General features: G+C 42.6%; 1 protein-coding gene across 1 annotated transcript in view; it reads right to left on the bottom strand.

The window, feature by feature from the left end:
* The window catches only part of CLYBL (citramalyl-CoA lyase), a 552,948-nt gene that overhangs the window by 118,439 nt on the left and 407,732 nt on the right, over positions 1–26,777 (bottom strand). The window lies entirely within an intron of this gene.

Here is a 26,777-nt window from a genome sequence, read left to right as displayed (position 1 = left end):
CGTCACACTTAGCGACGCTGCAGCGATACCGACAACGATCCGGATCGCTGCAGCGTCGCTGTTTGGTCGCTGGAGAGCTGTCACACAGACCGCTCTCCAGCGACCAACGATCCCGAGGTCCCCGGTAACCAGGGTAAACATCGGGTAACTAAGCGCAGGGCCGCGCTTAGTAACCCGCTGTTTACCCTGGTTACCAGCGTAAAAAAACAAACAGTACATACTTACATTCAGCTGTCTGTCCCTTGCCGTCTGGTTCCTGCACTGACTGCTGGCCGTAAAGTGAAAGTAAAAGCACAGCACAGCGGTGAGTCACACAGCGGTGACTCACCGCTGTGGCTGTGCTCTGCTTTCACTTTATGGCCAGCAGTCAGTGCAGGAACCAGACGGCAAGGGACAGACAGCTGAATGTAAGTATGTACTGTTTGTTTTTTTACGCTGGTAACCAGGGTAAACAGCGGGTTACTAAGCGCGGCCCTGCGCTTAGTTACCCGATGTTTACCCTGGTTACCAGTGAAGACATCGCTGAATCGGTGTCACACACGCCGATTCAGCGATGTCTACGGGGAGTCCAGCGACGAAATAAAGTTCTGGACTTTCTTCCCCGACCAGCGATCTCCCAGCAGGGGCCTGATCGCTGCTGCCTGTCACACTGGACGATATCGCTAGTGAGGACGCTGCAACGTCACGGATCGCTAGCGATATCGTCTAGTGTGACAGTACCTTTATGGTGGCCATTCTTCTCAGGAGGCTTTACTCAAAGATTATGGAGTGTGTCTTTGAGAAAATGAGCCCAATTAGCCAAAAGAGCATTTGTGAGGTTCACCACTGATGTTGGATGAGATGGTCTGACTCAAAATTTACATTTCAATTTTGTTTGAGGGGCCCAGATCAGAGTTCTGTGCAGTCACTTTGGTTCCTTCACAACACTCTTACTAAACCATGTGTTTATGACCTCTACGTGAACAGTGGGCCGCTAGATTTTGTGCTTGGGTGCAGCTGCCCAACCATGGAAACTGATTTCATGATGAAGCTCCCGACACACAGATCTTGGCCTGATGACACATTGGAATTCTGTGCAGAGTGCTGAGAAATATGGTAGGTGATTTTCACCCACAAGGCACTTTAGCATAAAGTGACTTCATGGCAGCACTTGTTTGTCCTACATTAATAGCCCAAAAAACTCAATTTTTTTCACCTACCTAACAAATAAAATAGTGATTTATAAGTGATAATTGTAATTTATCTTTGGTAACAGTATTAAAATGAATTTCTGAATATCCATAGAGAAGAACATATTCAAGAAAACTGCTATAATTACAATTGCTGATAGCTACATATTTGTAAGATTTTGATTCCAATTCATTAAAAATTACATTTTATTTGCCAGTCTTAATGAAAGGACTACTGGAGTAAGATATGTCTCATTGAATAATTAGCACCAGTAACTTAATAAATTAGGCGGATCTTACAAATACTGCGCGTCTCTGCTAGTGATGTACTCAAGTCAGAAACTGGAGTACATTTATGGAATAATTCACATTACTAAATGGTGTAAATTTTGATGAATTTGCTGGTTGAGGTTTGCTCACTTTGGAAAAGCTGGCAGGGGCTGTCTGTACTTGGTTTGATTAGTCATCCTGTCCTGATGCAGCGCAGTCCATTTAAAGTCTAACTCAAGGAGCAAAAACAATTTTTTTTCTTTCAGAACGAATGATCAGTCCAGTAGGAAAAAAGTATTTTATATAATAAGATACAATACACATTTTCTTATCTTCAGTCCGTATTCACATGTAAAGCGCCATGGAATAAATGGCGCTATAAAAATGTATAATAATAATAATAATAATCTTCAGTTCTATTAATATACGAATAAACAATCAAACCATGTTTCACCAACTTGCATGGTCTTCAGGGGTCTATAGGCTAGGTCATTCACCCTCAGACCCTTGAAAATCCCACAAGCGTGATGTTATAAATAATAATTTATTCTCAACAATCACGACTCCATTGTTCTAATGGCTTATTCTGTTAGGTAAATTATTAAGAAGGCATTTAAATATATTAATTACATTTTATACTGAATTTCCCACAAAACTATTCATCAGTCTATTCAGTTATTTCTGCTGTGTAATAGCACACAATTCCAAAAAGAGAGGTTCCCTTTATGGAAGCAATAAAACTGGGCTTTGCATGGATATTTGAGTATAAGGCTGGAATCACACTAGCGATTTTAAAATCGGTCCGATTTTGATGCAGGAGAGTCGGACGAGTGTAATGCAAGTATCATGCATTTTTTTAAGCGATTTTAACATGAGCTTTTAAATAGAGAAATTCTCTATGTCATTTACACATCTTTTTCAAAGGAAATATTCTTAAAAACATATAGATAGATAGATAGATAGATAGATAGATAGATAGACAGAAAGATAGATAGAAGAAAAGCCGGCAATTCCTCTGTCGTGTACTGTAGGAAGGGGCCAGTATCCATGGCTATTTATATCAGCCCGCAGCTGTTTGCATAGACTTTGCTGGTTATTAACTATAGAGGGAACCCACATCATTTTTTTGGAGAGTCCCCCATTTTAATAGACAGTAAAGGCTAAGTATACAGTTGTGAGCTGATATTAATAGCCTGGGAAGCTCCATGGGTATTACCCCCTTCCCAGACTATAAACATCTGCCCCCAGCAGTCAGCTTTCCCTCTGCTGGTTACAAAAATTGCGCGGGAGACCACGCCATTTTTTTGGGGGAAAAATAATCTTTTAATTAAATACATGTACAGTAGTACAGTTAGCTGCACACACATTGTACTAATTGTATTTGACACAGACATCTATATATCTACTGTATTTGTATTTAGTGTATGTAATCCATCTCTTCTATCCTGTCGGCTCCTGCAGTGATTTTACATTACACAGCAGATGAATTGCCGGCTTTTCTTCTATGTTATATATTTGTATATATATATATATGTATATATATATATATATATATATATATATATATATATATACAGTGGGGCAAAAAAGTATTTAGTCAGTCAGCAATAGTGCAAGTTCCACCACTTAAAAAGATGAGAGGCGTCTGTAATTTACATCATAGGTAGACCTCAACTATGGGAGACAAACTGAGAAAAAAAAATCCAGAAAATCACATTGTTTGTTTCTGACCAAATACTTATTTTCCACCATAATATGCAAATAAATTGTTAAAAAAACAGACAATCAAGATTTCTGGCTCTCACAGACCTGTAACTTCTTCTTTAAGAGTCTCCTCTTTCCTCCACTCATTACCTGTAGTAATGGCACCTGTTTAAACTTGTTATCAGTATAAAAAGACACCTGTGCACACCCTCAAACAGTCTGACTCCAAACTCCACTATGGTGAAGACCAAAGAGCTGTCAAAGGACACCAGAAACAAAATTGTAGCCCTGCACCAGGCTGGGAAGACTGAATCTGCAATAGCCAATCAGCTTGGAGTGAAGAAATCAACAGTGGGAGCAATAATTAGAAAATGGAAGACATACAAGACCACTGATAATCTCCCTCGATCTGGGGCTCCACGCAAAATCCCACCCCGTGGGGTCAGAATGATCACAAGAACGGTGAGCAAAAATCCCAGAACCACGCGGGGGGACCTAGTGAATGAACTGCAGAGAGCTGGGACCAATGTAACAAGGCCTACCATAAGTAACACACTACGCCACCATGGACTCAGATTCTGCAGTGCCAGACGTGTCCCACTGCTTAAGCCAGTACATGTCCGGGCCCGTCTGAAGTTTGCTAGAGAGCATTTGGATGATCCAGAGGAGTTTTGGGAGAATGTCCTATGGTCTGATGAAACCAAACTGGAACTGTTTGGTAGAAACACAACTTGTCGTGTTTGGAGGAAAAAGAATACTGAGTTGCATCCATCAAACACCATACCTACTGTAAAGCATGGTGGTGGAAACATCATGCTTTGGGGCTGTTTCTCTGCAAAGGGGCCAGGTTGACTGATCCGGGTACATGAAAGAATGAATGGGGCCATGTATCATGAGATTTTAAGTGCAAACCTCCTTCCATCAGCAAGGGCATTGAAGATGAAACGTGGCTGGGTCTTTCAACATGACAATGATCCAAAGCACACCGCCAGGGCAACGAAGGAGTGGCTTCGTAAGAAGCATTTCAAGGTCCTGGAGTGGCTTAGCCAGTCTCCAGATCTCAACCCTATAGAAAACCTTTGGAGGGAGTTGAAAGTCCGTGTTGCCAAGCGAAAAGCCAAAAACATCACTGCTCTAGAGGAGATCTGCATGGAGGAATGGGCCAACATACCAACAACAGTGTGTGGCAACCTTGTGAAGACTTACAGAAAACGTTTGACCTCTGTCATTGCCAACAAAGGATATATTACAAAGTATTGAGATGAAATTTTGTTTCTGACCAAATACTTATTTTCCACCATAATATGGCGAAACAGCCGGTTCCTATATATAATAAAACTTAGCTTTTATTAAATACTCATAAAAGAAAAAATACCAAACACAATAGTGCAAAAAAGTGCCAGGTGCAAACAGACAGACACAAAATACGCTAAAAGATCACCGCCAAGAAATTATAACCGCTATAGTATTATTTTTCGGTTATTCCAATACCACATTTTTTTGGTAACTTACTATATATTTAGCAGGGTCCCCAGCCCTTAGTTTTCATCAAAATATATCTATATCTTTTCATGTAAGTACCAATAGGTCAAACAACCTTAATCTCATAAAAGGTATGGCCAAATGGGAATAAATCCTAAATCAACACTTCTAAACAACCTTAGTGGCGACGGTGATAATGATCAGTAGCAGCATGCTAATACAAAAAAGAGATCAAACAGTAACATATGGCAACCGTGCAGACTGAAGTAAAGTTTTTAGCACTCCTTTTGTCCTCAGATCCCAAAGGGTACATATCTTAATACATGCTGTCACGTGCACATTTTAAAATAAACATTCTATCATGTTATACTCATCTGCCTTCTACCGATCATTTGTCTGAACCGGTGTGGCCTGAGTCAGAAAGAGGACCTTCTTAGCGGTTTCTCCTTAGAAAGTATATCCGCCTTCTTTCTTATAGGTCCATCTGCATGAATAGTGCCTCCCAACGCGTTTCATTCTATTCCAAATCATCAGGGGATAGTGTCACCTTCATGAATCACACGTGAGCATTGTGCTGGCGCGGCATACATCCAGCCGGCCTTTTATGTCTTACTCACCGGCATCTCTAGCCATGTGCTTCCGGACGCCAGATGGCGAACTTCCGGTCTATTCCAATGTGTGCACCTTGAATTATGGCGCACACATTAGTTCCGGACCCCTAGACGCCGGCAAATCCTTCCGCAACGTCATGTCCGGTGTGTGCACCTCGGATTATAGAGCGCATATTGCTTCCGGACACCAAGACGTCGGCAGATCATGCCGTAACATCATGTCCGGTGGGCGTACACTCACAGCTTTGTACCGCCCCCTCTGAAGCAAAGTGCACTGAGCGTCTCACGCTCAAACAAATACAGACTTCCGATGGGACATTACTGTTATGGCTGGCAATCAGGCAACACAGCGTGCAGTAATCAGCGCACATACAGAGATCTGGCAATAACCTAAAACAATAGGACGAGCTCTGAGACGTGGAATCTCTGTAGACTGCAGTACCTGATCTATCCTCACACAACTGGAAGCAGCAGTGGATTGCGCCTATCAACTACCTATGCAACTCGGCACTGCCTGAGGAGCTGACTAGCCTGAAGATAGAAATACAAGCCTGACTTACCTCAGAGAAATACCCCAAAGGAATAGGCAGCCCCCACATATAATGACTGTTAGCAAGATGAAAAGACAAACGTAGGAATGAAATAGATTCAGCAAAGTGAGGCCCGATATTCTAGACAGAGCGAGGATAGCAAAGAGAACTATGCAGTCTACAAAAAACCCTAAAACGAAAACCACGCAAAGGGGCAAAAAGACCCACCGTGCCGAACTAACAGCACGGCGGTGCACCCCTTTGCTTCTCAGAGCTTCCAGCAAAAGATAATAACAAGCTGGACAGAAAAAACAGAAAACAACTAGAAGCACTTATCTAGCAGAGCAGCAGGCCCAAGGAAAGATGCAGTAGCTCAGATCCAACACTGGAACATTGACAAGGAGCAAGGAAGACAGACTCAGGTGGAGCTAAATAGCAAGGCAGCCAACGAGCTCACCAAAACACCTGAGGGAGGAAGCCCAGAGACTGCAATACCACTTGTGACCACAGAAGTGAACTCAGCCACAGAATTCACAACAGTACCCCCCCCTTGAGGAGGGGTCACCGAACCCTCACCAGAACCCCCAGGCCGACCAGGATGAGCCACATGAAAGGCACGAACAAGATCTGGGGCATGGACATCAGAGGCAAAAACCCAGGAATTATCTTCCTGAGCATAACCCTTCCATTTGACCAGATACTGGAGTTTCCGTCTAGAGACACGAGAATCCAAAATCTTCTCCACAATATACTCCAATTCCCCCTCCACCAAAACAGGGGCAGGAGGCTCCACAGATGGAACCATAGGTGCCACGTATCTCCTCAACAACGACCTATGGAATACATTATGTATGGAAAAGGAGTCTGGGAGGGTCAGACGAAAAGACACCGGATTGAGAATCTCAGAAATCCTATACGGACCAATAAAACGAGGTTTAAATTTAGGAGAGGAAACCTTCATAGGTATATGACGAGAAGATAACCAAACCAGATCCCCAACACGAAGTCGGGGTCCCACACGGCGTCTGCGATTAGCGAAAAGCTGAGCCTTCTCCTGGGACAAGGTCAAATTGTCCACTACCTGAGTCCAGATCTGCTGCAACCTGTCCACCACATAATCCACACCAGGACAGTCCGAAGACTCAACCTGTCCTGAAGAGAAACGAGGATGGAACCCAGAATTGCAGAAAAATGGAGAGACCAAGGTAGCCGAGCTGGCCCGATTATTAAGGGCGAACTCAGCCAACGGCAAAAATGACACCCAATCATCCTGGTCAGCGGAAACAAAACATCTCAGATATGTTTCCAAGGTCTGATTGGTTCGTTCGGTCTGGCCATTAGTCTGAGGATGGAAGGCCGAGGAAAAAGATAGGTCAATGCCCATCCTACCACAAAAGGCTCGCCAGAACCTCGAGACAAACTGGGAACCTCTGTCAGAAACAATATTCTCAGGAATGCCATGTAAACGAACCACATGCTGGAAGAACAAAGGCACCAAATCAGAGGAGGAAGGCAATTTAACCAAGGGCACCAGATGGACCATTTTAGAAAAGCGATCACAGACCACCCAAATGACAGACATCTTTTGAGAAACGGGAAGGTCAGAAATGAAATCCATCGAAATATGTGTCCAAGGCCTCTTCGGGACCGGCAAGGGCAAAAGCAACCCACTGGCACGTGAACAGCAGGGCTTAGCCCTAGCACAAATTCCACAGGACTGCACAAAAGCACGCACATCCCGTGACAGAGATGGCCACCAGAAGGATCTAGCAACCAACTCCCTGGTACCAAAGATTCCTGGATGACCGGCCAGCACCGAACAATGAAGTTCAGAGATAACTTTACTAGTCCACCTATCAGGGACGAACAGTTTCTCGGCCGGACAACGATCAGGTTTATTAGCCTGAAATTTCTGCAACACTCTCCGCAAATCAGGGGAGATGGCAGACACAATGACTCCTTCCTTGAGGATACTCGCCGGCTCAGATAACCCCGGAGAGTCGGGCACAAAACTCCTAGACAGAGCATCCGCCTTCACATTTTTAGAGCCCGGAAGGTATGAAATCACAAAATCAAAACGAGCAAAAAATAACGACCAACGGGCCTGTCTAGGATTCAAGCGCTTGGCAGACTCAAGATAAGTAAGGTTCTTATGATCAGTCAAAACCACCACGCGATGCTTAGCACCCTCAAGCCAATGACGCCACTCCTCGAATGCCCACTTCATGGCCAGCAACTCTCGGTTGCCCACATCATAATTACGCTCAGCAGCAGAAAATTTCCTGGAAAAGAAAGCACATGGTTTGAACACTGAGCAACCAGAACCTCTCTGTGACAAAACCGCCCCTGCACCAATCTCAGAAGCATCAACCTCGACCTGGAACGGAAGAGAAACATCAGGTTGACACAACACAGGGGCACAGCAAAAACGACGCTTCAACTCCTGAAAAGCTTCCACGGCAGCAGAAGACCAATTAACCAAATCAGCACCCTTCTTGGTCAAATCGGTCAATGGTCTGGCAATGCTAGAAAAATTACAGATGAAGCGACGATAAAAATTAGCAAAGCCCAGGAATTTCTGCAAACTTTTTAGAGATGTCGGCTGAGTCCAATCCTGGATGGCCTGAACCTTAACCGGATCCATCTCGATAGTAGAAGGGGAAAAGATGAACCCCAAAAATGAAACTTTCTGCACACCGAAGAGACACTTTGATCCCTTCACGAACAAGGAATTAGCACGCAGTACCTGGAAAACCATTCTGACTTGCTTCACATGAGACTCCCAATCATCTGAGAAGATCAAAATGTCATCCAAGTAAACAATCAAGAATTTATCCAGATACTCACGGAAAATGTCATGCATAAAAGACTGAAAAACAGATGGAGCATTGGCAAGTCCGAACGGCATCACCAGATACTCAAAATGACCCTCGGGCGTATTAAATGCCGTTTTCCATTCATCTCCCTGCCTGATTCTCACCAGATTATACGCACCACGAAGATCAATCTTAGTAAACCAACTAGCCCCCTTAATCCGAGCAAACAAGTCAGAAATCAATGGCAAGGGATACTGAAACTTAACAGTGATCTTATTAAGAAGGCGGTAATCAATACACGGTCTTAGCGAACCATCCTTCTTGGCTACAAAAAAGAACCCTGCTCCCAATGGTGACGACGATGGGCGAATATGTCCCTTCTCCAGGGACTCCTTCACATAACTGCGCATAGCGGTGTGTTCAGGTACGGACAAATTAAATAAACGACCCTTAGGGAATTTACTACCAGGAATCAAATCGATAGCACAATCACAATTCCTATGCGGAGGAAGGGCATCAGACTTGGACTCTTCAAATACATCCTGAAAGTCCGACAAGAACTCTGGGATGTCAGAAGTAATGGATGACGAAATAGACAAAAATGGAACATCACCATGTACTCCCTGACAACCCCAGCTGGTTACCGACATAGAGTTCCAATCCAATACTGGATTATGGGTTTGTAGCCATGGCAACCCCAACACGACCACATCATGCAAATTATGCAGTACCAAAAAGCGAATAACTTCCTGATGTGCAGGAGCCATGCACATGGTCAGCTGGGCCCAGTACTGAGGCTTATTCTTGGCCAGAGGTGTAGCATCAATTCCTCTCAACGGAATAGGACACCGCAAAGGCTCCAAGAAAAATCCACAACGTTTAGCATAATCCAAATCCATCAGATTCAGGGCAGCGCCTGAATCCACAAACGCCATGACAGAATATGATGACAAAGAGCACATTAAGGTAATGGACAAAAGGAATTTGGACTGTACAGTACCAATAACGGCAGAGCTATCGAACCGCCTAGTGCGTTTAGGACAATTAGAAATAGCATGAGTAGAATCACCACAATAGAAACACAGTCTGTTCAGACGTCTGTGTTCGTGCCGTTCTACTTTAGTCATAGTCCTGTCGCACTGCATAGGCTCAGGCTTACTCTCAGACAATACCGCCAGATGGTGCACAGATTTACGCTCGCGCAAGCGACGACCGATCTGAATGGCCAAGGACATAGACTCATTCAAACCAGCAGGCATAGGAAATCCCACCATTACGTCCTTAAGAGCTTCAGAGAGACCCTTTCTGAACAAAGCCGCTAGTGCAGATTCATTCCACAGAGTGAGTACTGACCATTTTCTAAATTTCTGACAATATACTTCTACATCATCCTGACCCTGGCATAAAGCCAGCAGATTTTTCTCAGCCTGATCGACTGAATTAGGCTCATCGTAAAGCAATCCCAGCGCCTGAAAAAATGCATCAACATTACTCAATGCAGAATCTCCTGGTGCAAGAGAAAACGCCCAGTCCTGTGGGTCGCCGCGCAAAAAAGAAATAATAATCAAAACCTGTTGAATAGGATTACCAGAAGAATGAGGTTTCAAGGCCAAAAATAGCTTACAATTATTTCTGAAGCTCAGGAACTTAGTTCTGTCACCAAAAAACAAATCAGGAATCGGAATTCTTGGTTCTAGCATCGATTTCTGATCAATAGTATCTTGAATCTTTTGTACATTTACAACGAGATTATCCATTGAGGAGCACAGAGCCTGAATATCCATGTCCACAGCTGTGTCCTGAAGCACTCTAATGTCTAGGGGAAAAAAAAGACTGAAGACAGAGCTAAGAAAAAAAAATGATGTCAGGATTTCTTTTTTCCCTCTATTGGAAATCATTGAAAGGCTCCTTGTACTGTTATGGCTGGCAATCAGGCAACACAGCGTGCAGTAATCAGCGCACATACAGAGATCTGGCAATAACCTAAAACAATAGGACGAGCTCTGAGACGTGGAATCTCTGTAGACTGCAGTACCTGATCTATCCTCACACAACTGGAAGCAGCAGTGGATTGCGCCTATCAACTACCTATGCAACTCGGCACTGCCTGAGGAGCTGACTAGCCTGAAGATAGAAATACAAGCCTGACTTACCTCAGAGAAATACCCCAAAGGAATAGGCAGCCCCCACATATAATGACTGTTAGCAAGATGAAAAGACAAACGTAGGAATGAAATAGATTCAGCAAAGTGAGGCCCGATATTCTAGACAGAGCGAGGATAGCAAAGAGAACTATGCAGTCTACAAAAAACCCTAAAACGAAAACCACGCAAAGGGGCAAAAAGACCCACCGTGCCGAACTAACAGCACGGCGGTGCACCCCTTTGCTTCTCAGAGCTTCCAGCAAAAGATAATAACAAGCTGGACAGAAAAAACAGAAAACAACTAGAAGCACTTATCTAGCAGAGCAGCAGGCCCAAGGAAAGATGCAGTAGCTCAGATCCAACACTGGAACATTGACAAGGAGCAAGGAAGACAGACTCAGGTGGAGCTAAATAGCAAGGCAGCCAACGAGCTCACCAAAACACCTGAGGGAGGAAGCCCAGAGACTGCAATACCACTTGTGACCACAGAAGTGAACTCAGCCACAGAATTCACAACACATTACATCCTGGGCTACTGTATCTAAATATAATTAAATGGAGCTATATATAGCTCCCGAGTCCCAAGGATTTATATGTGCAGGTAAAATAACCACATCATAAATTTATACCGCTACAGATCGAGAAACATTTAAAGCTAACGGATCAGGTCAATATCCAATAGAAAACCAACTTAAACAAAAAAGAGGACAAAAAAGAAAAGAAAATTTCTTGAGCTACAGTTCAGTGACACAGGGGACCTTCCGGGAAATGATAGGAAAGGGTGCAGCTGTAGAAACCCTAAACCTCCCTCTCTGATCTTTTACTCCTACCTAACGCGGAGGTTGGCACCCTATACCTGCGCAGTGGCGCCCCCACTCAACGACGGCTTTCCCTATGCTACCTGTGCCCTATTACCCCCTAGGACTACAGGAAGGAAGAAAAGCTGAGTTGGTCGTTTAGACCTTGTGGGGTCACTGTTTGAAGGCGAAAGATCCACTTGCTTTCTCTTTGCAGAATATTTTTGTCCCAATCACCCCCTCTTTGGGACTGGTACACTTTGTCAATACCCATGAAGTCTACCATTTTTAGATTACCCTGATGGATTCTGTTAACGTGGTTTGCAACCGGGGTATCTCTTTTATTTATAGTGTCCCGATGATGTTCTCCTACTCTTCTTCTCAGCTCCCTGCTCGTCTTGCCGATGTATTCAACCCCACATTCACATGTCATTTTATAAATCACACCCCTTGATTTACAGTTCATAAAGTGGTTAATGTGGAAGATTTTTCCAGTTACATTACTTCTGAACTCTTTTCCTTGCCGCATTGTCCCACAATACTTAGTTACCACATCTGTAAAAACCTTTAACCTGACTACCCAACCATGTGGGATGTGCCTGTGGGGGTGGGGGGGTAAAATGGCTGTGGACTACCCTGTCTTTTATGGAGCGGCCTTTCCTAAAGGTTATTTGGGGAACAGGGGTCAAAATTTTTTTCAAATCCTCATCCATTTGTAGGATGGGCCAATGCTTTTTGATGATTTCACGTAAATCCCCTGCCCCATTCGTGTACCTAGTAATTAGCCTTATATTGTTACCATCTTCCTTTTTTGATGTTGGAGTAAGAAGATCTTTTCTCTGTTTTAAGAGGGTTGATTTATATGCTTCTTTCAGGACCTTCCCAGGGTAACCCCGCTCAGTGAAGCGCATTCTAAGATCATCTGCCTGCCTTTGATACACGGCACTATCAGAGCAGTTTCTCCGTACCCGTAGGTATTGGCCCTTGGGGATCCCTCTCTTTAGTGGTACCGGATGGTTCGATTCCCATCTTAACAGTGAATTTGAAGCTGTTGGTTTCCTGAAAGTGCTTGTAACCAGCTGACCATCTCTCCCTCTCTCAATTAGTATATCAAGGAAAGGCAACCTTGTCTCGTTTACCTCAAATGTAAAATGTAAACCTAGATCATTACAATTGAGGCTTGCTACGAAGGAACCAAAACTAGCCTTACTGCCTTTCCAAATGATGAAAACATCATCCAAGTAGCGTAGCCACAGTATGATGTTATTCTCAGCCAATGAGGTGTCTCCAAAGATGACATTCTCCTCCCACCAGCCCAGGAGCAGATTTGCATACGAGGGGGCACAAGGGCTCCCCATCGCGGTGCCCCTGAGCTGGTGGAAGTACTTTCCATCGTATAGAAAATAATTCCTGGTAAGACAAAATTCTAGAGCTCGTAATACAAAACTATTATGTTCCTGGTATTGCCGTCCTCTCATACCTAGGTAATAGTCCACAGCCATAATACCTTTGTTGTGCGGGATTGAAGAATAAAGTGCCTCTACATCAATAGAGCACAGTAACATATCTGCATCCAAATCAACATTTTCTAATTTCAAAAGAAGATCCGCTGTGTCACGCGTGTAAGAACTCAAAGAGACCACAAAAGGTCGTAAAATCTGGTCCACATAGAGACTCAAGTTTTGGGTAAGACTTCCAATACCGGAGACTATAGGTCTTCCTTTAAGTGGGTTGGTGCCTTTATGTACTTTCGGCAAACAGTAGAAAGTTGCAACTACTGGATGTGCAGGTATAAGGAAATCTCTTTCATTCCCATCAATCAATTTTTTACGGAATGCTTCAAGTACAATTTCTTTAAGTTGACCAAGATACAACATGGTGGGGTTTGTCTCAAGTAACTCGTATCCCATCTCCTCATGAAGAAGGGAGTAACATAAGGTCCTATACTGTGTGACATCCATAACCACCACGTTACCCCCTTTATCTGAGGGTTTTATGACCCTTTCATGATCCCTTTCCAATTCAACCAAACCTTCCATCTCTTTTTTGGTCAAGTTACGTGGATATCTTTTACGATTTTTAAATTCAAGTTCCCTCAGTTCACTAGTTACCACATTAAGGAACACATCAATAGGGCCTAAATCTCCTGTAGTTGGGGGCATCCGTTTACTGTTATTTTTGAGTTTTGTAAATGGTCCCTCTCCCATATCATTAGGGTCAATATCACCTAAGTGGAAAAGGAATCTGACATCACTCAAAAGATCTTCATCTATACCTAATTCAGTACATCGTTTTTTATCCTCATTCATGAAAAACTTTTTCCATTTTACCCGTCGGACAAATAGATTCAGGTCTTTAACTGCTTCAAAACTTTCATAATCAGTTGTAGGGACAAAGGACATACCCTTACACAGAACAGACATTTGTTCCTCACTCAGTGGTTTTGAGGATAAATTAATAATATCTTTTCTTAATTGGGGTTCCGGGGGTTGAGCCTGTTCCTGAGGGGATAACTGAGGTCTAAAAAACGATCCCCCTGTGGTGAACCTCTATTTGCCCCTCTACCCCCTCTTGCACCCCCTCTTCCTCTTGATTTACCCCTCTGACTCTTATATCTAACTTCTTGGTCTGAAAATTCAGCCTCCGAGGATGATAAATCCGTATCCTGAGATCTGGGTTGTTTATGGTTAGGTGCAAAGTTTCGACTATCATAGGCTTTATTATCTCTAAAGTCCTGTAAATCTCTCACAAAGAATTTATGTTTCTTTTCTTTTAGATGGAATTGAAATTTTTCGATGGTATATTGCAGACTTTTTTCTTTTGCACTAAACTCTGGTTCCGTGGAAAATTTTTTTGTAATTTCTATTTGTTCCTTTAGACTATCGTTAAGTTTAGCAAGCATCAACTTCTCCTCCTCCAAAAGTAATCTCATTAATCTTAGTGAACTCTCAGTAACTTCTTTTTCCCATTTATTTAGAAGTTCTGTATTTTTATACCTGAAACCCGGAGGGATGTGTATTCTCAGATGTCTTGGTACAATCCCTGCCCTAATATAGTTGTCAAGACTTTGGACCTCCCACCATGAGGTAATCTGATCTTTATAAAGTTTGGTCAATTCCCTAAATGCCGAATTAAAAGATGGTGTATATTTCTTTTGGGTGAAGACCCCGTCCGAAAAAATGCTCTTAGCCTCGTTTATCCATACGCTAGTATCTAAACCAGTGGATAAAAAACCTGCCATACCAGATAATAAACAATTAACAGCTAGACTCTCAATGGTATAAGAACCAAAAATCTTTATAGCGAAACAGCCGGTTCCTATATATAATAAAACTTAGCTTTTATTAAATACTCATAAAAGAAAAAATACCAAACACAATAGTGCAAAAAAGTGCCAGGTGCAAACAGACAGACACAAAATACGCTAAAAGATCACCGCCAAGAAATTATAACCGCTATAGTATTATTTTTCGGTTATTCCAATACCACATTTTTTTGGTAACTTACTATATATTTAGCAGGGTCCCCAGCCCTTAGTTTTCATCAAAATATATCTATATCTTTTCATGTAAGTACCAATAGGTCAAACAACCTTAATCTCATAAAAGGTATGGCCAAATGGGAATAAATCCTAAATCAACACTTCTAAACAACCTTAGTGGCGACGGTGATAATGATCAGTAGCAGCATGCTCATACAAAAAAGAGATCAAACAGTAACATATGGCAACCGTGCAGACTGAAGTAAAGTTTTTAGCACTCCTTTTGTCCTCAGATCCCAAAGGGTACATATCTTAATACATGCTGTCACGTGCACATTTTAAAATAAACATTCTATCATGTTATACTCATCTGCCTTCTACCGATCATTTGTCTGAACCGGTGTGGCCTGAGTCAGAAAGAGGACCTTCTTAGCGGTTTCTCCTTAGAAAGTATATCCGCCTTCTTTCTTATAGGTCCATCTGCATGAATAGTGCCTCCCAACGCGTTTCATTCTATTCCAAATCATCAGGGGATAGTGTCACCTTCATGAATCACACGTGAGCATTGTGCTGGCGCGGCATACATCCAGCCGGCCTTTTATGTCTTACTCACCGGCATCTCTAGCCATGTGCTTCCGGACGCCAGATGGCGAACTTCCGGTCTATTCCAATGTGTGCACCTTGAATTATGGCGCACACATTAGTTCCGGACCCCTAGACGCCGGCAAATCCTTCCGCAACGTCATGTCCGGTGTGTGCACCTCGGATTATAGAGCGCATATTGCTTCCGGACACCAAGACGTCGGCAGATCATGCCGTAACATCATGTCCGGTGGGCGTACACTCACAGCTTTGTACCGCCCCCTCTGAAGCAAAGTGCACTGAGCGTCTCACGCTCAAACAAATACAGACTTCCGATGGGACATTACATCCTGGGCTACTGTATCTAAATATAATTAAATGGAGCTATATATAGCTCCCGAGTCCCAAGGATTTATATGTGCAGGTAAAATAACCACATCATAAATTTATACCGCTACAGATCGAGAAACATTTAGAGCTAACGGATCAGGTCAATATCCAATAGAAAACCAACTTAAACAAAAAAGAGGACAAAAAAGAAAAGAAAATTTCTTGAGCTACAGTTCAGTGACACAGGGGACCTTCCGGGAAATGATAGGAAAGGGTGCAGCTGTAGAAACCCTAAACCTCCCTCTCTGATCTTTTACTCCTACCTAACGCGGAGGTTGGCACCCTATACCTGCGCAGTGGCGCCCCCACTCAACGACGGCTTTCCCTATGCTACCTGTGCCCTATTACCCCCTAGGACTACAGGAAGGAAGAAAAGCTGAGTTGGTCGTTTAGACCTTGTGGGGTCACTGTTTGAAGGCGAAAGATCCACTTGCTTTCTCTTTGCAGAATATTTTTGTCCCAATCACCCCCTCTTTGGGACTGGTACACTTTGTCAATACCCATGAAGTCTACCATTTTTAGATTACCCTGATGGATTCTGTTAATGTGGTTTGCAACCGGGGTATCTCTTTTATTTATAGTGTCCCGATGATGTTCTCCTACTCTTCTTCTCAGCTCCCTGCTCGTCTTGCCGATGTATTCAACCCCACATTCACATGTCATTTTATAAATCACACCCCTTGATTTACAGTTCATAAAGTGGTTAATGTGGAAGATTTTTCCAGTTACATTACTTCTGAACTCTTTTCCTTGCCGCATTGTCCCACAATACTTAGTTACCACATCTGTAAAAACCTTTAACCTGACTACCCAACCATGTGGGATGTGCCTGTGGGGGTGGGGGGGTAAAATGGCTGTGGACTACCCTGTCTTTTATGGAGCGGCCTTTCCTAAAGGTTATTTGGGGAACAGGGGTCAAAATTTTTTTCAAATCCTCATCCATTTGTAGGATGGGCCAATGCTTTTTGATGATTTCACGTAAATCCCCTGCCCCATTCGTGTACCTAGTAATTAGCCTTATATTGTTACCATCTTCCTTTTTTGATGTTGGAGTAAGAAGATCTTTTCTCTGTTTTAAGAGGGTTGATTTATATGCTTCTTTCAGGACCTTCCCAGGGTAACCCCGCTCAGTGAAGCGCATTCTAAGATCATCTGCCTGCCTTTGATACACGGCACTATCAGAGCAGTTTCTCCGTACCCGTAGGTATTGGCCCTTGGGGATCCCTCTCTTTAGTGGTACCGGATGGTTCGATTCCCATCTTAACAGTGAATTTGAAGCTGTTGGTTTCCTGAAAGTGCTTGTAACCAGCTGACCATCTCTCCCTCTCTCAATTAGTATATCAAGGAAAGGCAACCTTGTCTCGTTTACCTCAAATGTAAAATGTAAACCTAGATCATTACAATTGAGGCTTGCTACGAAGGAACCAAAACTAGCCTTACTGCCTTTCCAAATGATGAAAACATCATCCAAGTAGCGTAGCCACAGTATGATGTTATTCTCAGCCAATGAGGTGTCTCCAAAGATGACATTCTCCTCCCACCAGCCCAGGAGCAGATTTGCATACGAGGGGGCACAAGGGCTCCCCATCGCGGTGCCCCTGAGCTGGTGGAAGTACTTTCCATCGTATAGAAAATAATTCCTGGTAAGACAAAATTCTAGAGCTCGTAATACAAAACTATTATGTTCCTGGTATTGCCGTCCTCTCATACCTAGGTAATAGTCCACAGCCATAATACCTTTGTTGTGCGGGATTGAAGAATAAAGTGCCTCTACATCAATAGAGCACAGTAACATATCTGCATCCAAATCAACATTTTCTAATTTCAAAAGAAGATCCGCTGTGTCACGCGTGTAAGAACTCAAAGAGACCACAAAAGGTCGTAAAATCTGGTCCACATAGAGACTCAAGTTTTGGGTAAGACTTCCAATACCGGAGACTATAGGTCTTCCTTTAAGTGGGTTGGTGCCTTTATGTACTTTCGGCAAACAGTAGAAAGTTGCAACTACTGGATGTGCAGGTATAAGGAAATCTCTTTCATTCCCATCAATCAATTTTTTACGGAATGCTTCAAGTACAATTTCTTTAAGTTGACCAAGATACAACATGGTGGGGTTTGTCTCAAGTAACTCGTATCCCATCTCCTCATGAAGAAGGGAGTAACATAAGGTCCTATACTGTGTGACATCCATAACCACCACGTTACCCCCTTTATCTGAGGGTTTTATGACCCTTTCATGATCCCTTTCCAATTCAACCAAACCTTCCATCTCTTTTTTGGTCAAGTTACGTGGATATCTTTTACGATTTTTAAATTCAAGTTCCCTCAGTTCACTAGTTACCACATTAAGGAACACATCAATAGGGCCTAAATCTCCTGTAGTTGGGGGCATCCGTTTACTGTTATTTTTGAGTTTTGTAAATGGTCCCTCTCCCATATCATTAGGGTCAATATCACCTAAGTGGAAAAGGAATCTGACATCACTCAAAAGATCTTCATCTATACCTAATTCAGTACATCGTTTTTTATCCTCATTCATGAAAAACTTTTTCCATTTTACCCGTCGGACAAATAGATTCAGGTCTTTAACTGCTTCAAAACTTTCATAATCAGTTGTAGGGACAAAGGACATACCCTTACTCAGAACAGACATTTGTTCCTCACTCAGTGGTTTTGAGGATAAATTAATAATATCTTTTCTTAATTGGGGTTCCGGGGGTTGAGCCTGTTCCTGAGGGGATAACTGAGGTCTAAAAAACGATCCCCCTGTGGTGAACCTCTATTTGCCCCTCTACCCCCTCTTGCACCCCCTCTTCCTCTTGATTTACCCCTCTGACTCTTATATCTAACTTCTTGGTCTGAAAATTCAGCCTCCGAGGATGATAAATCCGTATCCTGAGATCTGGGTTGTTTATGGTTAGGTGCAAAGTTTCGACTATCATAGGCTTTATTATCTCTAAAGTCCTGTAAATCTCTCACAAAGAATTTATGTTTCTTTTCTTTTAGATGGAATTGAAATTTTTCGATGGTATATTGCAGACTTTTTTCTTTTGCACTAAACTCTGGTTCCGTGGAAAATTTTTTTGTAATTTCTATTTGTTCCTTTAGACTATCGTTAAGTTTAGCAAGCATCAACTTCTCCTCCTCCAAAAGTAATCTCATTAATCTTAGTGAACTCTCAGTAACTTCTTTTTCCCATTTATTTAGAAGTTCTGTATTTTTATACCTGAAACCCGGAGGGATGTGTATTCTCAGATGTCTTGGTACAATCCCTGCCCTAATATAGTTGTCAAGACTTTGGACCTCCCACCATGAGGTAATCTGATCTTTATAAAGTTTGGTCAATTCCCTAAATGCCGAATTAAAAGATGGTGTATATTTCTTTTGGGTGAAGACCCCGTCCGAAAAAATGCTCTTAGCCTCGTTTATCCATACGCTAGTATCTAAACCAGTGGATAAAAAACCTGCCATACCAGATAATAAACAATTAACAGCTAGACTCTCAATGGTATAAGAACCAAAAATCTTTATAGCGAAACAGCCGGTTCCTATATATAATAAAACTTAGCTTTTATTAAATACTCATAAAAGAAAAAATACCAAACACAATAGTGCAAAAAAGTGCCAGGTGCAAACAGACAGACACAAAATACGCTAAAAGATCACCGCCAAGAAATTATAACCGCTATAGTATTATTTTTCGGTTATTCCAATACCACATTTTTTTGGTAACTTACTATATATTTAGCAGGGTCCCCAGCCCTTAGTTTTCATCAAAATATATCTATATCTTTTCATGTAAGTACCAATAGGTCAAACAACCTTAATCTCATAAAAGGTATGGCCAAATGGGAATAAATCCTAAATCAACACTTCTAAACAACCTTAGTGGCGACGGTGATAATGATCAGTAGCAGCATGCTCATACAAAAAAGAGATCAAACAGTAACATATGGCAACCGTGCAGACTGAAGTAAAGTTTTTAGCACTCCTTTTGTCCTCAGATCCCAAAGGGTACATATCTTAATACATGCTGTCACGTGCACATTTTAAAATAAACATTCTATCATGTTATACTCATCTGCCTTCTACCGATCATTTGTCTGAACCGGTGTGGCCTGAGTCAGAAAGAGGACCTTCTTAGCGGTTTCTCCTTAGAAAGTATATCCGCCTTCTTTCTTATAGGTCCATCTGCATGAATAGTGCCTCCCAACGCGTTTCATTCTATTCCAAATCATCAGGGGATAGTGTCACCTTCATGAATCACACGTGAGCATTGTGCTGGCGCGGCATACATCCAGCCGGCCTTTTATGTCTTACTCACCGGCATCTCTAGCCATGTGCTTCCGGACGCCAGATGGCGAACTTCCGGTCTATTCCAATGTGTGCACCTTGAATTATGGCGCACACATTAGTTCCGGACCCCTAGACGCCGGCAAATCCTTCCGCAACGTCATGTCCGGTGTGTGCACCTCGGATTATAGAGCGCATATTGCTTTCGGACACCAAGACGTCGGCAGATCATGCCGTAACATCATGTCCGGTGGGCGTACACTCACATCTTTGTACCGCCCCCTCTGAAGCAAAGTGCACTGAGGGTCTCACGCTCAAACAAATACAGACTTCCGATGGGACATTACATCCTGGGCTACTGTATCTAAATATAATTAAATGGAGCTATATATAGCTCCCGAGTCCCAAGGATTTATATGTGCAGGTAAAATAACCACATCATAAATTTATACCGCTACAGATCGAGAAACATTTAGAGCTAACGGATCAGGTCAATATCCAATAGAAAACCAACTTAAACAAAAAAGAGGACAAAAAAGAAAAGAAAATGGTAGACTTCATGGGTATTGACAAAGTGTACCAGTCCCAAAGAGGGGGTGATTGGGACAAAAATATTCTGCAAAGAGAAAGCAAGTGGATCTTTCGCCTTCAAACAGTGACCCCACAAGGTCTAAACGACCAACTCAGCTTTTCTTCCTTCCTGTAGTCCTAGGGGGTAATAGGGCACAGGTAGCATAGGGAAAGCCGTCGTTGAGTGGGGGCGCCACTGCGCAGGTATAGGGTGCCAACCTCCGCGTTAGGTAGGAGTAAAAGATCAGAGAGGGAGGTTTAGGGTTTCTACAGCTGCACCCTTTCCTATCATTTCCCGGAAGGTCCCCTGTGTCACTGAACTGTAGCTCAAGAAATTTTCTTTTCTTTTTTGTCCTCTTTTTTGTTTAAGTTGGTTTTCTATTGGATATTGACCTGATCCGTTAGCTCTAAATGTTTCTCGATCTGTAGCGGTATAAATTTATGATGTGGTTATTTTACCTGCACATATAAATCCTTGGGACTCGGGAGCTATATATAGCTCCATTTAATTATATTTAGATACAGTAGCCCAGGATGTAATGTCCCATCGGAAGTCTGTATTTGTTTGAGCGTGAGACGCTCAGTGCACTTTGCTTCAGAGGGGGCGGTACAAAGCTGTGAGTGTACGCCCACCGGACATGATGTTACGGCATGATCTGCCGACGTCTTGGTGTCCGGAAGCAATATGCGCTCTATAATCCGAGGTGCACACACCGGACATGACGTTGCGGAAGGATTTGCCGGCGTCTAGGGGTCCGGAACTAATGTGTGCGCCATAATTCAAGGTGCACACATTGGAATAGACCGGAAGTTCGCCATCTGGCGTCCGGAAGCACATGGCTAGAGATGCCGGTGAGTAAGACATAAAAGGCCGGCTGGATGTATGCCGCGCCAGCACAATGCTCACGTGTGATTCATGAAGGTGACACTATCCCCTGATGATTTGGAATAGAATGAAACGCGTTGGGAGGCACTATTCATGCAGATGGACCTATAAGAAAGAAGGCGGATATACTTTCTAAGGAGAAACCGCTAAGAAGGTCCTCTTTCTGACTCAGGCCACACCGGTTCAGACAAATGATCGGTAGAAGGCAGATGAGTATAACATGATAGAATGTTTATTTTAAAATGTGCACGTGACAGCATGTATTAAGATATGTACCCTTTGGGATCTGAGGACAAAAGGAGTGCTAAAAACTTTACTTCAGTCTGCACGGTTGCCATATGTTACTGTTTGATCTCTTTTTTGTATGAGCATGCTGCTACTGATCATTATCACCGTCGCCACTAAGGTTGTTTAGAAGTGTTGATTTAGGATTTATTCCCATTTGGCCATACCTTTTATGAGATTAAGGTTGTTTGACCTATTGGTACTTACATGAAAAGATATAGATATATTTTGATGAAAACTAAGGGCTGGGGACCCTGCTAAATATATAGTAAGTTACCAAAAAAATGTGGTATTGGAATAACCGAAAAATAATACTATAGCGGTTATAATTTCTTGGCGGTGATCTTTTAGCGTATTTTGTGTCTGTCTGTTTGCACCTGGCACTTTTTTGCACTATTGTGTTTGGTATTTTTTCTTTTATGAGTATTTAATAAAAGCTAAGTTTTATTATATATAGGAACCGGCTGTTTCGCTATAAAGATTTTTGGTTCTTATACCATTGAGAGTCTAGCTGTTAATTGTTTATTATCTGGTATGGCAGGTTTTTTATCCACTGGTTTAGATACTAGCGTATGGATAAACGAGGCTAAGAGCATTTTTTCGGACGGGGTCTTCACCCAAAAGAAATATACACCATCTTTTAATTCGGCATTTAGGGAATTGACCAAACTTTATAAAGATCAGATTACCTCATGGTGGGAGGTCCAAAGTCTTGACAACTATATTAGGGCAGGGATTGTACCAAGACATCTGAGAATACACATCCCTCCGGGTTTCAGGTATAAAAATACAGAACTTCTAAATAAATGGGAAAAAGAAGTTACTGAGAGTTCACTAAGATTAATGAGATTACTTTTGGAGGAGGAGAAGTTGATGCTTGCTAAACTTAACGATAGTCTAAAGGAACAAATAGAAATTACAAAAAATTTTTCCACGGAACCAGAGTTTAGTGCAAAAGAAAAAAGTCTGCAATATACCATCGAAAAATTTCAATTCCATCTAAAAGAAAAGAAACATAAATTCTTTGTGAGAGATTTACAGGACTTTAGAGATAATAAAGCCTATGATAGTCGAAACTTTGCACCTAACCATAAACAACCCAGATCTCAGGATACGGATTTATCATCCTCGGAGGCTGAATTTTCAGACCAAGAAGTTAGATATAAGAGTCAGAGGGGTAAATCAAGAGGAAGAGGGGGTGCAAGAGGGGGTAGAGGGGCAAATAGAGGTTCACCACAGGGGGATCGTTTTTTAGACCTCAGTTATCCCCTCAGGAACAGGCTCAACCCCCGGAACCCCAATTAAGAAAAGATATTATTAATTTATCCTCAAAACCACTGAGTGAGGAACAAATGTCTGTTCTGAGTAAGGGTATGTCCTTTGTCCCTACAACTGATTATGAAAGTTTTGAAGCAGTTAAAGACCTGAATCTATTTGTCCGACGGGTAAAATGGAAAAAGTTTTTCATGAATGAGGATAAAAAACGATGTACTGAATTAGGTATAGATGAAGATCTTTTGAGTGATGTCAGATTCCTTTTCCACTTAGGTGATATTGACCCTAATGATATGGGAGAGGGACCATTTACAAAACTCAAAAATAACAGTAAACGGATGCCCCCAACTACAGGAGATTTAGGCCCTATTGATGTGTTCCTTAATGTGGTAACTAGTGAACTGAGGGAACTTGAATTTAAAAATCGTAAAAGATATCCACGTAACTTGACCAAAAAAGAGATGGAAGGTTTGGTTGAATTGGAAAGGGATCATGAAAGGGTCATAAAACCCTCAGATAAAGGGGGTAACGTGGTGGTTATGGATGTCACACAGTATAGGACCTTATGTTACTCCCTTCTTCATGAGGAGATGGGATACGAGTTACTTGAGACAAACCCCACCATGTTGTATCTTGGTCAACTTAAAGAAATTGTACTTGAAGCATTCCGTAAAAAATTGATTGATGGGAATGAAAGAGATTTCCTTATACCTGCACATCCAGTAGTTGCAACTTTCTACTGTTTGCCGAAAGTACATAAAGGCACCAACCCACTTAAAGGAAGACCTATAGTCTCCGGTATTGGAAGTCTTACCCAAAACTTGAGTCTCTATGTGGACCAGATTTTACGACCTTTTGTGGTCTCTTTGAGTTCTTACACGCGTGACACAGCGGATCTTCTTTTGAAATTAGAAAATGTTGATTTGGATGCAGATATGTTACTGTGCTCTATTGATGTAGAGGCACTTTATTCTTCAATCCCGCACAACAAAGGTATTATGGCTGTGGACTATTACCTAGGTATGAGAGGACGGCAATACCAGGAACATAATAGTTTTGTATTACGAGCTCTAGAATTTTGTCTTACCAGGAATTATTTTCTATACGATGGAAAGTACTTCCACCAGCTCAGGGGCACCGCGATGGGGAGCCCTTGTGCCCCCTCGTATGCAAATCTGCTCCTGGGCTGGTGGGAGGAGAATGTCATCTTTGGAGACACCTCATTGGCTGAGAATAACATCATACTGTGGCTACGCTACTTGGATGATGTTTTCATCATTTGGAAAGGTAGTAAGGCTAGTTTTGGTTCCTTCGTAGCAAGCCTCAATTGTAATGATCTAGGTTTACATTTTACATTTGAGGTAAACGAGACAAGGTTGCCTTTCCTTGATATACTAATTGAGAGAGGGAGAGATGGTCAGCTGGTTACAAGCACTTTCAGGAAACCAACAGCTTCAAATTCACTGTTAAGATGGGAATCGAACCATCCGGTACCACTAAAGAGAGGGATCCCCAAGGGCCAATACCTACGGGTACAGAGAAACTGCTCTGATAGTGCCGTGTATCAAAGGCAGGCAGATGATCTTAGAATGCGCTTCACTGAGCGGGGTTACCCTGGGAAGGTCCTGAAAGAAGCATATAAATCAACCCTCTTAAAACAGAGAAAAGATCTTCTTACTCCAACATCAAAAAAGGAAGATGGTAACAATATAAGGCTAATTACTAGGTACACGAATGGGGCAGGGGATTTACGTGAAATCATCAAAAAGCATTGGCCCATCCTACAAATGGATGAGGATTTGAAAAAAATTTTGACCCCTGTTCCCCAAATAACCTTTAGGAAAGGCCGCTCCATAAAAGACAGGGTAGTCCACAGCCATTTTACCCCCCCACCCCCACAGGCACATCCCACATGGTTGGGTAGTCAGGTTAAAGGTTTTTACAGATGTGGTAACTGTAAGTATTGTGGGACAATGCGGCAAGGAAAAGAGTTCAGAAGTAATGTAACTGGAAAAATCTTCCACATTAACCACTTTATGAACTGTAAATCAAGGGGTGTGATTTATAAAATGACATGTGAATGTGGGGTTGAATACATCGGCAAGACGAGCAGGGAGCTGAGAAGAAGAGTAGGAGAACATCATCGGGACACTATAAATAAAAGAGATACCCCGGTTGCAAACCACATTAACAGAATCCATCAGGGTAATCTAAAAATGGTAGACTTCATGGGTATTGACAAAGTGTACCAGTCCCAAAGAGGGGGTGATTGGGACAAAAATATTCTGCAAAGAGAAAGCAAGTGGATCTTTCGCCTTCAAACAGTGACCCCACAAGGTCTAAACGACCAACTCAGCTTTTCTTCCTTCCTGTAGTCCTAGGGGGTAATAGGGCACAGGTAGCATAGGGAAAGCCGTCGTTGAGTGGGGGCACCACTGCGCAGGTATAGGGTGCCAACCTCCGCGTTAGGTAGGAGTAAAAGATCAGAGAGGGAGGTTTAGGGTTTCTACAGCTGCACCCTTTCCTATCATTTCCCGGAAGGTCCCCTGTGTCACTGAACTGTAGCTCAAGAAATTTTCTTTTCTTTTTTGTCCTCTTTTTTGTTTAAGTTGGTTTTCTATTGGATATTGACCTGATCCGTTAGCTCTAAATGTTTCTCGATCTGTAGCGGTATAAATTTATGATGTGGTTATTTTACCTGCACATATAAATCCTTGGGACTCGGGAGCTATGTATAGCTCCATTTAATTATATTTAGATACAGTAGCCCAGGATGTAATGTCCCATCGGAAGTCTGTATTTGTTTGAGCGTGAGACGCTCAGTGCACTTTGCTTCAGAGGGGGCGGTACAAAGCTGTGAGTGTACGCCCACCGGACATGATGTTACGGCATGATCTGCCGACGTCTTGGTGTCCGGAAGCAATATGCGCTCTATAATCCGAGGTGCACACACCGGACATGACGTTGCGGAAGGATTTGCCGGCGTCTAGGGGTCCGGAACTAATGTGTGCGCCATAATTCAAGGTGCACACATTGGAATAGACCGGAAGTTCGCCATCTGGCGTCCGGAAGCACATGGCTAGAGATGCCGGTGAGTAAGACATAAAAGGCCGGCTGGATGTATGCCGCGCCAGCACAATGCTCACGTGTGATTCATGAAGGTGACACTATCCCCTGATGATTTGGAATAGAATGAAACGCGTTGGGAGGCACTATTCATGCAGATGGACCTATAAGAAAGAAGGCGGATATACTTTCTAAGGAGAAACCGCTAAGAAGGTCCTCTTTCTGACTCAGGCCACACCGGTTCAGACAAATGATCGGTAGAAGGCAGATGAGTATAACATGATAGAATGTTTATTTTAAAATGTGCACGTGACAGCATGTATTAAGATATGTACCCTTTGGGATCTGAGGACAAAAGGAGTGCTAAAAACTTTACTTCAGTCTGCACGGTTGCCATATGTTACTGTTTGATCTCTTTTTTGTATG

This window comes from Ranitomeya imitator, chromosome 3 (assembly GCF_032444005.1).
Source record: "Ranitomeya imitator isolate aRanImi1 chromosome 3, aRanImi1.pri, whole genome shotgun sequence".
In the NCBI taxonomy this organism is placed as follows: domain Eukaryota; kingdom Metazoa; phylum Chordata; class Amphibia; order Anura; family Dendrobatidae; genus Ranitomeya; species Ranitomeya imitator.
Note: the sequence above shows the minus strand (reverse complement) of the source record. Positions and strands in the feature narration are given on the sequence as shown.